Source organism: Sapajus apella, unplaced genomic scaffold (assembly GCF_009761245.1).
Source record: "Sapajus apella isolate SASKATOON/1434 unplaced genomic scaffold, GSC_monkey_1.0 scaffold116, whole genome shotgun sequence".
In the NCBI taxonomy this organism is placed as follows: Eukaryota; Metazoa; Chordata; class Mammalia; order Primates; family Cebidae; genus Sapajus; species Sapajus apella.
Window position 1 is genome coordinate 32815 of NW_022437056.1, and position 15778 is coordinate 48592.

A 15778-nucleotide genomic window follows, 5' to 3' on the forward strand; every position below is an offset into this window, starting at 1 on the left:
CCAGCAGGACACAGCCTCTCTCCCGGTCTCCAGATTAAACACAGTCCCTGCACTGCCCAGCAGGACATGCATCTCTCTAGGTCTCCAAATTAAAAACAGTTTTGGCACTGCCCAGCAGGACACAACCTCTCTCCAGGTCTCCAGATTAAACACAGTCCCAGTGCTTCCTGCAGGACTTGGGCCTCTGTAGGTCTCCAGACAGTTACCTCTCCCACATGGATCCCAGTGTCCCCTCTCCCATCCTCTCTGTCAGTAGATGACTTTGATTCCCACTGCACTAAAAGACCAGAAGCTCTTGGAGGAGACTTTCTGCTGAGCCCCACCTTGCCACCACTCAGCTCCCTGTGTCTGGGACCCTGGCTGCTCCCCAACCCCTCACCGTGGAAGAGCTTTGACTCCGATAATTCTTCCTTCTTGTCCTGGATCTTCAAGCCTTTCCTTTGACCTCATCATCCTCATCACCTCATGGTGGGACCAGCATCTCCTCCATCTTTCAGAGGAATGTGCTTAACTTTGGTCACAGACTTAAAAGGTCCTTGCCATTTCCTGATAAGCACACCTGGTAAGTGAGAAGAGAAAGAACCTCCTGTGAATTTATTTCTTCTTTCCCGAGACAGCTCAGTCCAACGCCCAGTCCGTTCCCTGAACGACGGAGGTTGAATGCAGAAACCCTGGTCTAGATTACCCTGCTTCCAATGTCCAGTCTGCTACCTAAGAGCCGCTTGGGTTTTGGCAATTTACTGAAATTCTCTGCATCTTAGCTTCCCTGTTTGTAAAAGCAGATAGCAGTAGTGTCTACCTAGTAGGTTGGTTACGAGCATTAAACGAGCTGTAGTGTATAAAGCACTTCGCACACACAGTGCCCAGCATATACTCAACACCCCTTACTTTGAAATGTTTTTAATTTTTAAAGTTGATAAATACAAATTGTATATGTTTATGGTATACAAAGTGTTGTTTTGAGAGATGTGTGTCCTGCAGAATGACTAATGGGCTAATTGACATGCATTATTCACATGCTGTCATTTTCTTGGACGAGACCTGTAAAGCCTCTCTCAGCAGTTTTCAGTATGCACTGCCCGGTGGACGGCAGTCTTCATGCTGTGCACAGGTGTCCTGACCTACTTCTTCCATCTAATTGACGTTTTGTGTCTTTCGAGCTCCCCTACCGAGCCCCCACCCAGGTCCTGCTAACCGTTGCTTCTGTGAGTTCCCTTTTTAAGGAACAGGTGTGTGTGTGTTTCTGTTTTGCTCACTTTGGGATGGGGGCACCTAGAAGAGTTCCTGGCACATAATAAGTGCTCAGTAAATGTTGGATGTAAGCAGGAATGTGCAGCTCTAGAAGACTCACCACAGGAGGGCACCCGGTGGTTGCTTGGATGTCTAGGGAGGTTGAAATATTGACTCCCAGACCTGCCGTCTGTAATCCAGGCTTCACCTGGCTTGGGTCCCAGTTATTTCAAAGTGAAGGGATTCAAGAGGTAAGGACTTTTGGGTTTTAATTTGTGAAAGAGGGAGAAAAAAGTGAGAGAATGCTATGAATGTGCTATTCAATTTTGTTAAAGATTTTTCTATGAAAAAGTCCGGGAGAGCCCAGTGCTATAAAAGCTGCCCAGTTACCAGTAAAACAATGATAAATAGAATAAACTCAGGCAGTTATTAGCAGAAAAAAATATTTTTGAAAGCGAATGTCAGTTTAGTCACTTATATTTTGCTACTGCCTTCATTTTTGTTCTGCCTTGAATACAATCTGTCATTTGGCCTTATGAAATCCTTGCCATAGGAAGACATTTGCCAATTTTGTGTCAGGAATATCAAAGTGTGCACCTGATCAAGGTGCACGTTTCACTTTTCCTCTAGTTTGGAGGCTCTTTTTCTGTTGCCTTAACTTCATGTTCTAAATCCCACCCCCCCACTTCCCCAGCTGCTGTGCACATATGATTTTGCAGGGGTGGATGTGTACGTGAATGGAACTGGCTGATTCAAACCTCTTCTGCTGGAATAGAAAGATACTGAAGAGCACCGAAGTAATAATCCACATTGCCTGTGGGCGTGTCTGAGGCTGTTTCACATAACATAACGTTTGTGTTTACCCAGATGCTGTTTGAGACATGTTCGCATGTGTTGAATACGCGAAGGACTCTCTCCTTGACATCAGTGTCTTGCATATGTAGCTGGAAGTTGCTTTGCAAATGCAAATACGGTGTGATCTTTATTCAGCCCTTGATTAACAGAGATGCTTGTGGAATGAGGAATTTGTGATTTATTAAATGTTCTGCTGAATTTGGATTTCACTGCAGACTCCTTTTTTTTTTTTTCCTTCCTAGCCATCTGGGGTGAGGGTCTCATCCACTGTCAGTGCTTGGTAAATGCACACAAGGTTTGAAAGAACTGATATGCGTCCTTTTTATCCTGCTTTATTAAAATAACAGGTTTTTTTTTTTTTTCAAAAAACAGCTTTATTGAGACATAATTCACGTACCATGAAATTTAGTCATTTCAAGTGTAAAATTCAGTGGTTTTCATGTATTCACAGAGTTGTGCAGCCATCACCACCATCTAATTGCAGAACAATTCATATCCCCAAAAGAAACCCCGAAACATTTGGCAGTCCCCGCCAATTCTCTCTTTCCCCAGACCCTGGAAAACACTAGTAGACTTTGCTTCTCTAGGGAACCTGTGCTCAGCATTTCCCATGAAAGGAATCAAATGAGAGGCAATGCTTTGGGTCTGGTTTCTTTCCTTAGTAAGGTTGCCAAGCTGCTTCATCTTTACGATATGCAGGTTGAGTATCTTCTATCCCAAAGTTTTGGGAAACGAAGTCTTTCAGATGTTGGATTCTTTTTTTTTTTTTTTTTTTTTGAATATTTGCATTATACTTACCAGTTGATGATTCCACATTGGAAAATCCGAAATGCTCCAATGAGCATTTCCTTTGAGCATCATGTTGGCACTGAGAAAGCAGATTTTGGAGAATCTTGGATTATGGATTTTTGGATTAGGGATGCTAAACATGTGTCAGTACTTTCTTATTGCCAAATAAAATTCCATTGTCTGGGTGTAACATGTTGTATCTCTCCATCCTGTCTGCTGGTGGATGTTTTCACTGTTCCCCGTTTCTTGCCTGTTAGGGATAATGTGGCTCTCAGCACCCATGTCCCATGCCTGTGTGGGTGAACGTTTTTACTTCTCCTGGGCATGTAAGTAGGAGTGGCATTTATCGGGCCGTGCAGTAAGTCTGACGTACTGAGGAGTCCTCACCTGTGTACATCCACTGCTGCAGAGTACGAGGGCTCTGTATTCTCTGCATCCTCACCTGCACCTCTTAGTGTCTGTCTTGATTGCAGGCACCCTACTGAGTGCACAAGTACACTACTTTTGATTTGCATTTCTGTGTCTGTGAGTCATGTTGAACATCTCTGTGTTTATAGGCCGTTTGTGTATGTTCTTTGGAGACCTTGTCCATTTAAAAATTTTGACTTTTTACTTTTGTTGTGAAGTTTTAAGAACTTAAATACTGTGGATATAAGTCCGGTATCAGTGATGTGATTTGCAAATGTTTTCTTCCATTCTGTATGTTGTCTTTCGGCGTTTTTGATGGTATATTTGCAGCACACGAGTTTTGAATGTTGATGAAGTCTCATTTGCCTATTTTTGCTTTTTGCTATTTTCTTCTCGCTGTCATATATAAGAAATCATTGTCTACCCCATGGTCACAAAAAATGACTTCAAGTGTTTTATAGTTGTAGCTTTTACATCTAGGTTTACAATTAACTTTGAATTAATTTCTGTTTATGGTTATATGATACGGATATAACTTTTTCCTTTTTCTTTCTTTTTTTTTTTGTGCAGACATCCAGTTACCCCAGGATCATTTGTTGAAAAGAATATACTTTTCCCATTTCCCATCGAGTCGCCTCATATCTTAATGCGTTCAGACTCAGCAGCCACAGGATAGCCTGGACTGGGTGTCTTAGAAACAGCAGCATTTATTTGCCACAGTTCTGGGGTATGGAAGTCCCAGATCAAGGCGCTGGCAGGGTCAGTGCATGGTGGTGGCCACTTGTTCCTAGATGGCCTCCCACTGTGTCCTCCTGTGGCAGAAGGCCAAGGCCAGTCTCTGCAGCCTTTTTCATAAAGGACCCTCGTCGCCTTCATGAGGGATCAGCCCTCATAACTAATCACCTTCCACAGGCCTGCCTCCCAGCTCTATCACCTTGGGGATTCAGTCTCATGTGGATTTTGAGGGACAGAAACATTCACTCTGTAGCAGCATCCTTGTTAAAAATCAGTGTTAATGTTTATTTTGTGGTTCTCAGTTTATTCCATTGATCCACATGTCTAGCCTGTGTACAGAGTTATAACTCAGTCTTTCTTTTGTGTTTGAAAACCTCAGGCCGTGAAGGCCTGCCAGGGTGCAGCCACAGTGCGATTTCCCAACTGCGTGTAGCTCACATTTCTGACCGACCTGCCCAAGTCAGAATTTCCCCTGGAAACGATTTGACCTTGTGAGAGTTGTTCACCTCCCTAAGCCTCAGATTTTTAATCTACAGAATACAAATGAACTCAATAGAACTGGCCTGCAGAGTAAGTGAGATGCCCATGAAGAGCACGTAAATCACTCAGAACCCTGCCCATGGGCTCTTGTTCCACCCTCAGTCCTGCGAGCTTGTCACCTCCATTTACAAAGGACACCCCAAGGCTCACAGGGACTGAAGAACTGGCCCAGACTGCAGGAGTTAAATGAAGGTGAGATGTGAATCTAATTCCATCTGACTTCAGAGCCATTGTGGTTTCAGTTACGAGGGCTGCTCATGCTCTCAGTAGGTGCTGACTCTAAAACCCGCCCCCGAGGCTTCTGTGCCCAGTGAACTCGGGAAGGTGTGGTAGGCCCTGCTTCCTCCTCAGTGTCCCTTCTCTTCTGCTGGAGATGATTTTTAACCAGGAAAGTACAGTGGTGAGCACTCGTGTTTCCTGGGGCCATGCACTTTGAATCAGCTGGGCTCAAACCACATGCCTTGATGTGGGTGCGTGATGCTGTTTCCGTGGGAAGAGGATGCACCCAAGACCCGAGACCTGGAGCTGGGGCGGGGGTGGGTGTTGTCTGTCTGCAGTTCTGCCCATGAAGCCATAGTCTTGGGACAGCTGCCCTCCCCTGGCAGCCTTTCTTCTCTGTAAAATGAGTAGCTGCGATTAGATACTCTCCTAGATCTCTCTGACTTTAAAATTCACTGTGCCTATAAATATGACTAAGTGATTTCACAACTATATTTAAAACCGCATGAACAGACTCACTGGTAGAGAAACAGCAGTGATTTGACGGAGCTGCAGTGGCACTTGGTTTTCCAGGAAGCATGATAGATTGTAGAATTTTCAGAATGACATTGATAAGGGATTGACAAAGTTGTGTGTCTGTCACTGACACGTGACTTCCCGTTTCAGGATCCATTCCTATAAAATATATGTGAGGGGAAGCATCTCATGGAGGGCATCATCGATAATGTTTTAGGGGAAGTTGGGGTGTCTCTGCTTTTGTTCCACAGGGACTTCATATTTATCATCTCTCAAGTTACTGGGGAAATGTGGGATGGAATGGCGAGTATTATGAAAATGGAAACATTGAGGATGAAGGCCTGATCTACTTCTGTAATCTTAATGTCTTCAAAGACGCCTGTTGTACTTACATGATTTTAATGTCTTTGAAGACACAGACACGTTCTTCCTGTGATTCGATCAGAGGGTCCCCCAACCAGTGCCACCTTCGTCAGGAGCATTTGGTCAGCGGCAGCTGTTTGAATGTTTCTTTCTAAGCACCCTGTTTAACACCACATGGGGATACAACTTACTCTTTGATCCTTTATTTGTAAAAATGTACTGTGCTTTCCTCTCATTAGAGAAATACCGTTTATGTTATGAATGTTAGGGCATGTACAAAAAGAAAATACATGGTTATTCCATATTCCACCACTATTGACAGTGTGCTGGATTTACTTTCAGGACACACACACACACACACACACACTTCCATGAACACAGACCCATGCATGCATGGACACAGATACATGTACATATGAATGGTAGCACAGATGTACATGAACAGACACAAACACGGTTGCATAGACACAGGCACATGCACACATGAGTGCAGGCAGTCACACATGCATATGCACACATGCAGTCATGCATGTATCCATACACGTACATGAGCGCAGCCACACACATGCATATATACACATGTGCAGTCAAACGTGTAGACACACATCCATTAGTGCAGTCACACATGTGCATATGTGCACAGTGCAGTCATGTATGTGTACATACACCTACACGAGTGCAGCCACGCACATGTTCATATGTACACACAGTGCAGTGATGTGTACACATTTACATGAGTGCAGCCACCCATGTGATTATGTACCACATGAGCAGTCATGCATGTGCACATACACATACACGCGTGCAGTCACACATGTGCATATGTACACACATGCAGTCATGCATGTGTACAGACATACGGCAACACATGCATATGTACATACATGTGCAGTCATGTATGTTTACATACACATACACACAAGTGCTAGCAGTCACAGTGCACACGTACACATACACAAGCAGTTATACAGATGCATACATATGTACGTGTATGTGCAGTCAGCCACATATGCACGTGTGCACACATGTGCAGTCACATGGGCACATGTGTAAACACATGCCGGCAGTCATAAGATGCATATGTACACACACATGCAGGTAGCCACACACACGTGTTCACAGATGTTCAGGCAGTCACAATCACGTGTGCATATACTTTCTGATAACAAACTTTGTGGTGTACTTAGTTTTAACCAGCTTTTAAATGTTTATTATAAATTGTAAATACAGATAGTCTCTAGTTTGTCCATGGTTTGATTCATGGATTTTTGACTTTAGGATGGTTCAAACATGATACAGGTTTAGTAGACACCATTTCAGTGCATGACCCTTCTGTTTTTTACTTTCAGGACAGTACTCAATATTGCATGGATACCCAACACTTTATTATAAAACAGGCTGTGTATGAGATGACTTCTGCCCACTGTAAGCCGACGCAAGTGTTCTGTGCTCCTTGAGGGTGGGCGAGGCCAAGCCGTGATGTTCCATGGATTAGGCGTATTAAATGTGTTTTTGACTTATGACATTTCCAGCTTGTGATGGGTTTATTAGTCAGGAACCCCACTGTAAGCCAAGGAGTGGCTGACCCGAATGCAGGAACTTGGTATTCTTAGACTACATGAATTTCATAGCTAATTGCATCCCATGTACATGAGATAATTCTTCCAACCCAGCCTCCTTGTCTTGACATTTAAGTAGCTTCCACTTAATCACATTCGTAGCATACTCCAAAGTATTTTCTCATTAAAATGCCTGGCTGTTTTCTTAGCAACTAGTTTGAAGGACAGATTTGCAGAAGCCTTGAGTCAGGAGGTCTGTGAGGGATGACAAGGACCTGAATTTTTTATGTGCTTCCCAGTAGGTTTCAATGCAGGCAGTTTGTGAGAAACACGTGTGACCTATGGGACTTGGAGAGAGAGGGGCTGTGGCAGGCCCAGTCATTTCATGGTGGGGTCATTTCATGGGTGGTGGGGTCATTTTGTAGTAGAGTCATTTCATGTGTCAGGGTTTATTTTGTGGTGGTTCATTTCATGAGTAGGGTCATTTTGTGGTGGGGTCATTTTGTGGGTGGTGGGTCATTTAATAATGGAGTCATTTCATGGGTGGGAGTTCATTTTGTGATAGGGTCATTTCATGGATCAGTGTTCATTTCATGGATCAGGAATCATTTTGTGGGTGGGAGGTCGTTTCATGGTGGCATCATTTCATGGTCAGGGGTCATTTTGTGGGTGGGGTCATTCCATGATGGCCCTCAATGGGCCAGGGTGCAAGGGGAGCAGCTTCCTTCTGGATGACGTCCTTGATGCAACCTCATAGCCTACCTGGGTGATTTGCCTTCATCCCATAAAAGGCCTCATTGAGGGAACCCAGGTTCTCTGGCCGCATGGATGCTGCGTTTTCCAGCAGCACTCAACTAGGGGGGCACTTGGCTCTGTTGTCCCAGATCCGGCTGCATGTTCTCTCCATATAAGATCTTGTCACATCCAGATGCAAAATGGTCAAACACCATCAGCACATGGGGAAGAGCTGCTGTAACTTCTGCAGTGAAGGCTCCGCCTAGATTAATGTTGATACCACTCGGCATAAAGATGACATAAGCATAGTATTTTGTTAAAAAGACACCACAGAGAATTTACATGTGCACAACTAGAAATAGGCTTGCTACTGTATAATCTTATCTACTGGAGCATTTTCTGAATTCTTAAATGGACTGTTTTGGGGTCAACAGTAAAGTCACTTCCGGTCCACCTGACAGTGTAGACTCACCAAAGCTGCTTCCTCTCATGCGGATCCCACCACGTTCAGGGCAGCTGTGGGGGTCTGGGGGCGTCACCTGCTGATCTCATGTCTGGCCCCTCAGGGCTTGGCTCTACTCCCGTAGCGGAGATGTTGACTGGAAGGTCTGCTAGGGATTTTCTCCTTTCAATTTCAATATGCCATGAATTCATGAAGGCAAGTGAGCATAAATATGTCATCTATAAGCCTGTTAATTTTTAAATTTACACATCAGAGGATGTCACCTCTTACATTCTACTCACAATGGTATGCCCCACAGGGACACAGGCTCAACACTCTTGCCACCAGCATGCGCCTGCCACTGGCACACACCTGCCACCAGCTCACACCTGCCGCCACCACACACCTGCCACCTGCATGCGCCTGCGCACCAGCATCGTTCTCCCGTGCCTGTGCTGCAGCCCTGGAGTGCCTGCTGTGTGACTGAACTCCCACGTCATGGGTGGGCCTGGGCCCGGCCGCCCCTCCTGGGCCTGCTGTGTGACTCAACTCCCACGTCATGGATAGGCCTGGGCCCGGCCGCCCCTCCTGGGCCTGCTTGTGACTGCCCCTTCCCCTCTTCCTCATGTGTATACACAGTTCATACGTAGTCCGCTGGGTTTTACCTCATTCAGCTGTTTCTTCCTTCTTCCCTCAAATTCTTAGGACTTCCTTTACATACAGAACCATGCCAAATGTCGTAGGGTTTTTAAAGCTAAGTATCCTGTGATCCCTGAATCAAAGGCAGTAAGAAGGAAATAATTTTTACCGGAAATTTTAATGCCTGGCATCACGGCATACACTGGGAATGGGGAAAGTTTGCCGTAAGGTAAGGAGAAGGCAGTGGGGAGAGAAGGGAGTGTAATATTTGGAGGAGTTACCATATTCCAGGCATTGTGTACAAGAAATCCCTTGACTGGGGTTCACCGGCAGGGTCCCTCAAAGAGCTGTCATTAGCTTTGGCATCGAAAGATGACCGGGGATCATTAGCGCTTCTGTGGGAACAAGCCCCGTGGATGTTGCGTTAGCCTGGGGGGTGCAGTTTGTTTTTTCTGGTTAGTAATTAGAATAACTCATCTGGGTAATACAGGGAGGGGTTTTCTAGGGGCTTGGTTGCATACACTGAACTTGGTTATGAGAATATAAGAGAGGGTGGGAGTGTTTCTAAAATATGGCCTCTGAAAACACGGGGCAATGGCAGAATCTGTAGGAGGGTGAACCTGGCTGCAGTCCATGAATAACTAATATTCAAACTCAGTCTTCCCCCAAATGTCTATATAGAGAGCCAGGCGATATCCAGGTTAAGCAAATATTCAAGAGAAATGTAAATGTGGCCTTCCTTAATGAACAAATTTGCTAGCATTTCTCATCCCCGCAGAGTTGCTATACGTTGTTTAGCTGCCACTAGAATTTACATGTGCGTAGAGGAACAAACAGGGAAGCATATGATGTAATGCATGTTACTGTTTGCAGTTCTGCAATGGCAGAGAGGTGCTGTGTGTTTTGTTCTGTGATTTTGGGTTATTTAAAAGAAATCAAAATGGAAGTGTGGATGTCACGGAGTTGCACCCGTCAGATGCAGGACCTTCTCTCTTCTGGTTACTGGCAGTCTATTTGGGCAAATTATTTAACAGTATCAGACCTCAGGCTCCTGATGTATAAAATGCCTTCCTCGTAAGACTGTTGTGAAGTTTAAGGGCACGTACTACACACGCAGCACACGTGAGTGCACACCCTTGGAAGGGAAAGAGCTTGTGCAAGATTGATCTCCATAGAAAAGGAACCAGAAGGACCAGGTGTGTCCCAGTCAGCTCTGTCCTCCTCCCAGCCAGCTCATAGTCTTTGAGGCCGGGGCTGTTAAAACCTGAGGAGTGGGCTGGGCATGGTGGCTCATGCCTGTAATCCCACACTTTGGGAGCCTGAGGTGGTTGGATCACCTGAGGTCAGGTGTTCGAGACCAGCCTGACCAACATGGTGAAACTCTATCTCTACCAAAAATACAAAATTAGCTGGGTGTGGTGGCATGTGCCTATAATCCCAGTTACTCAGGAGGCTGAGGCAGGAGAATCACTTGAACCCAGGAGGCAGAGGTTACAGTGAGCTGAGATTGTGCCACTGCACTCCAGCCTGGGCAACAAGAGCCACTGTCTTAAAAAAAAAAAAAAAAAAAAAAAAAAAAAAAAAAAACCTGAGGAGTGAAATGTGTGGATACAGCTGAAGAAGAGACAGACTCATGAGTGATGAAGATTGACACGGAAACACATCAAGCAAAGAGGCCCATAACTGTGAGGAATTCCGTGGATGTGTACTCTATCAGGAGACAGGATAACTCCTGGATTTAATTGCAAAGGGCCCCAGTCTTTCTGCCTGACATATTGGGTACTAGTGGATGGTTGCCATAGCAACCAAGCAAGTAACTGTGGCAGGTTAGCAAGCAGCCAAAAATTATTATAATATTTAAGAACCAAAACTTTCATATTTTATTTTCATTACCATTACTCTGGTTTTCCTTCCTAACAGAATGAATTCCTGTGCTATTTATAGGAACTTTTTCTGCAGTGCTTTTAGAGCAAGTGCTGTCGAGTTTATGTTTTCCAAAAGATTAAAAATGATCCTTTTGAGGAATTTCACTTTTATTTGGGTCTTCCTGTGTAAAGAAATCTGTGGTTAGCAATACAACAATTGTGTTACCCGGCTTCTTTTTCCTGGTCAGGTTCAGAATTCCACTGCTGGGTACTGTTCATCATCACGAGTGCTGAGCACCGTGTGCTGCCCATGGTGTTGCCAGGAGGGTTCCTGTAGGTTTTTCTTGTCCTGGTTTGAGTACAGGAGTGAATGCATGCACACATGTACAGACACACATGCACACACATGTACGCAGAGACACAAACATGATCCATGCATAAAAGTCATTCGTAGTCATGTTGACGCTGAAACCCAGTATTAAAACATTTTGTGTCACTGTTTCAGTGTCTGTATTAAATGGCTTGGACTTTTAGCTAAGAGCATCTTAGATTTGCAGTTGCCAATTACTCTTCGGCTTTGTAGGCCTCTTCCATCATGTCAATAGACGTTTTTAGATCAGAGCTGTCATAAGTTTTTAGATAAGTAGCTGTATATAGACTACTATATACTGTAGTCTAACTTACTGTATATTAGCATATATATCTCTGCAAATATTTATATTTTTCATGGAATTCATTGTTTGTATAGAAAGTAAATAAAACATGCCCAGTAAAATTTATCTTCCCTCTCTTGGGTTGTATACTGAGGAATGATCAGATAACAAATGACTGTTTAATTTAAATCAAACAAAGCAGTATTCTCAGCATAAATTCACATTATTTGGAATGTTTGTTTCATGGTTTTTACATTGTATTACTGTTATGCTATTGTATTGGACAAGATTTTTTAAAAACTCTTGGATACTGAGACTAAATTACTCTCAATCAAATTGTAAGGAAAAACCATAACTTATCTAAAAACATTTTCATTATCAACTATTTTCATTAATGCTTTTTCGTTGTTTTATGAAAAGCACTGGAACAGAATAATAGGCTTTTTGGACAGTGGCATAGAAAAATAGTCTTTGCTCATGAAACAGTACTTGCATATAGAAAATTGAATATGCAAGAAATGTTGAGGCCACATGCTCAGAAGAACAGTTACATGTTATGATGCACATTTAAGATGTTCATAAGGATCAACTTTCTAAAAATGTTTGCCAAGAATCAAATCTACGGAATAGACATTTTGTAAAGGTGTATGCTAACAGTGTGTGTTTTGAGACTACTTTTTCTTAATTGTCCAATTATGTGATTATATGATGACATTACCTAAAAATAAAACACTTTTGCTGGTGGTTTGGGCCTGATGAACTATATTTTAATGAAACAGAAGATGAGTTAATTAAGAAGTTTGGCTTCAACTTATCAAACTAGCAAATCAATTTGTTTTTCATTTTAAATCAGTCACAGTGATTTGGAGTCATCCATTCACTTTATATCTCTTCTTCCTGCTCTGAATATTGATGCAATAGGTTCCTTACCTATGAATGTGTAATGACTTTCCTGCTTTACTGTTTGGTTCAGATGAAATATTTTTCTACTTAAACTCTGTAGTTACTATAAGATATTTTACAGATGGACTGTTTATTTAATGAGTCTACAAATATTTTCCGTCAAATGTCTAAAACCAAAAAGGCACTCGCCTACTCACTGCCAGACCTCTGGTTAAGACTCTGGAGACAGCCCTCTGGGTAAGCCTTTGGTTGCTGTCTTCCAGCTGCTCCACAAAGCAGGTTCCAAAGCTGGGGTCCCTGTTGTAACAGCCCAGAAATCTGCAACTAGCAACATTGCCTTGCTTGGCGTTCACGGCTCATCCGACTGAGGAGGCCTCACCAGCAGAGAGGGGCACTGAGTCAGACTCATCTGTGCTTGAATCCTGATTCTGACTTCAAGGATTTAGACACAATGTTTAATCTCTATGGATTTCCACTACTCAATCTTCAGATGTAGTGATGATAATGATACATGGCCAGTTACAGAAAAGAGTGGTTGCAAGGGTTGGAGTGTGGTCATCTTGGTGTGGCTTGGGGCTGTGGAGATGCAGGAGGCAGCTCCTCATGGAGGCAGCTCCTCATGGAGGCAGCTCAGGGAGTGCAGAGCAGAGAGGGCTTGGTAGTTCCCATGTGGAATATTTCATGACCGAGTAAGCATCCAGCTGTAAAACTTCTTCAGGTGATTCCAGTGTAGCACTGGAGGGTTTTCAGGAGAAATGTAATTCTTGTTTTTGGAAAACACACCCGTTTTTTCCTGGTTATAACTTTTGATCAAGCAATCCCAGTTGAGTGTGTTGTGTGGAATGGTTTTACAAGGGGCCTGATCATGGTGGCCTCTTCACTCACGGTGTCCTGGTACTTTCCCCTGAGCCTCTGTGCTCCTCTAACACATCCGCGGTTTCATTTCATGCACCTGTTCCATGCATGTGGCAGAGGGTGGAATTCCTCGAACCCTGTGTGTCCTCTGTCCTAGTTTACTTTAGCTTTCTTCCGTTATTTCCATCTTCTTTCATAGTTTATTTATGTGTCTTAATTTTGGAACTTTTTCATGCTTTGGAACTGTTTTAAGGAGCCATTCTTCAGTCTCTTGTTTGCTGTAGAACTATCAAAGAAAATTGTACCTGTCCCCTTCACCAGCAGGACTCCAACTAATGACTTCCAAAATGTGTGTGTAATGAAACACAGCTTCGGTTGAAAGGCGCTGGGACACTGACATGCCCGCGCCCAAATGTCGGTTTATCCAGGAATGCTGTTAGTGCTGTGCTGCTGTTCACATCAGCTCTGGAGTCAGGCTGAGCTGGATTTGAATTCTGACCCTGATAGGTAATCGCTCCAGAAGTTTCTTAATTTTGATCTCAGTTTCTTTAGTTGTAAAATGGGAATTCCACCACCTACATAAGACTGGTTGTCGTGACTAGATGCAGTTGTGCCCCTGAAATTCTAATAGTTCCTGAAGATAAGTCAGTAATACCAATTCCCCCTTAATCCTTTACCTTCATTTTCTAGTGAATACACCCCAACTAGAGAGGTTAGAATTTCCTAATGATAAAACCCCTCGAAGAGACAGAGACAGAGACAGTGTTTGTTAATACTGAGAACTTCTGGGCCCACAGGAATCATCCACACCCACAGTTTTGAGAGACGCTACCATGAGAGAAATATTTTTTTGCATGAACATAACTTTGGGTAGTTAAATTATTACTGCAGAGCTTTACCTTTCAAACCTGTGAGAGCTTTCAATATGGGAATACTTTTTAAGGACACACAGAGCTTCCATGAGGTATGCATCCATTGTGAGACATTGAAGTTACCGTCGGTATTAACATAGGTTATTAAGAAACAGGAGTTTTAACACAGGTAAATTCAAATTACATACAGTTCATGTTAATCCAGAGACTCAAATGCTGCATGCACTTTCCATTTTACTAAATAATTATTTATGTTAGGGTTGTGCACACAAGGCCTACGTCTTTAATTGATGTTTCTTCCCTTCTGTAGATAGAAATGGCATTGCCTAAGAATCTGGCTGTTCACTCATTGTCTCTGTAACTTACTGGCTGTATTGCCTCTTGATTTCTTACGTCTACTTATGAAAGAAGATTAGAAATCTCTATTCTAAACGTCAAGAAAATCTTTCTGGAGGATGTAAGCAGGGACCAGGCAAACAAGAAAACCTCCGGTGTAATTTTCTCTGAATTAGATTTATTTGCAAACAGCTTGCAGCCTTTCATCTTTGAGGATTGTGACTATATTCATTGATACTAACACCAGAGGTTAAAATGTGTTACCAAGAGAACAAACGGGAGATAATCTTTAATTTAATGTGAAAAACAAAGTACTTGTTGAAGCTTTGATGTTTAAGACTGGAGAAAAAAAAAAAGGATGTTGAGTTTCTGGCTCTCATTTTCCAGTTCTGAAATCCTTCATTTTATGTTAGGACCCAGAGACATCAAGCTGCATGAATTATGAACACTTCTTTTCCTTTATTTGTGGTTGTACATGAAGCTAGGATTATGGGAAAACATTCTATCCATAGTGTGCTTCTGGTGAACTTAACAGTTCTGAGAAGAAAAGGTGTTACCCTGCTCTGCAGCTGGGTGGGTTCCCATGGGGGTGTGGCTGGATTTACTAGCAGTGGGTCTTGTTTTCAGCATTTTGCTAGAGACCCCCTTTTGGGACTGAGTTGTTGCTTTACAAATAGATAGTCACTCAATTGGCACTGAGAGAATAAGCCCAAATTTCTGTAGGAACCCAGGATCTGCTATGCTTGCAATTGGCAACCCGATGGCTGCAGACCGTGCTCAGCTGTGAGGCGCTGTCTGACGTTGGGTTCTGAACTTTGTGCCATCCAGTTCAATCATCCACAGAAATCTAGAGTGGCTCCCAGTTCCTGCCATCTGGTTCAGTCATCCACAGAGCTCTAGAGTGCCTTCTGATTCCTGCCATCTAGTTCAATCATCCACAGAACTGTAGAGTGCCTTCTAAGGCCTGTCGTCTAGTTCAGTCATCCCACAGAACACTAGAGTGGCTTCCAAGTACTGCTGTCCAGTTCAGTTATCCACAGAACTCAAGAGTGGCTCCTGATTCCTGCCATCCAGTTCTATCATCCACAGAACTCTAGAGTGGCTCCCAATTCCTGCCATCCAGTTCAATCATCCACAGAATTCGAGTGCCTTCTAAGTCGTGCTGTCCAATTCAATCATCCACAGAGCTCTAGAGTGCCTTGCAAGTCCTGCCATCCAGTTCAATCATCCACAGAGCTCTAGAGGGGCTCCCGATTCCTGTCAT

The 15778-nt window shown here is 43.5% G+C and overlaps 2 long non-coding RNA genes across 2 annotated transcripts in view; one reads left to right on the top strand and one right to left on the bottom strand.

The window, feature by feature from the left end:
- The window catches only part of LOC116538033, an 8218-nt gene extending 2450 nt beyond the window's left edge, over positions 1-5768 (top strand). The window contains exons 1-2 of the long non-coding RNA XR_004263466.1: positions 1-80; positions 137-5768. The exon at positions 1-80 is cut by the window's left edge and continues 2450 nt beyond it. This is a non-coding gene — a long non-coding RNA (uncharacterized LOC116538033). The remainder of the gene's footprint in view (positions 81-136) is intronic.
- Positions 5769-15352: 9584 nt separating this feature from the next.
- Positions 15353-15639, bottom strand: LOC116538038. Its single transcript, XR_004263470.1, has 2 exons — positions 15607-15639; positions 15353-15468 (listed from the first exon to the last, which is right to left on the bottom strand). It is a non-coding gene; the product is annotated as an uncharacterized LOC116538038 (long non-coding RNA).
- Positions 15640-15778: the final 139 nt, after the last annotated feature.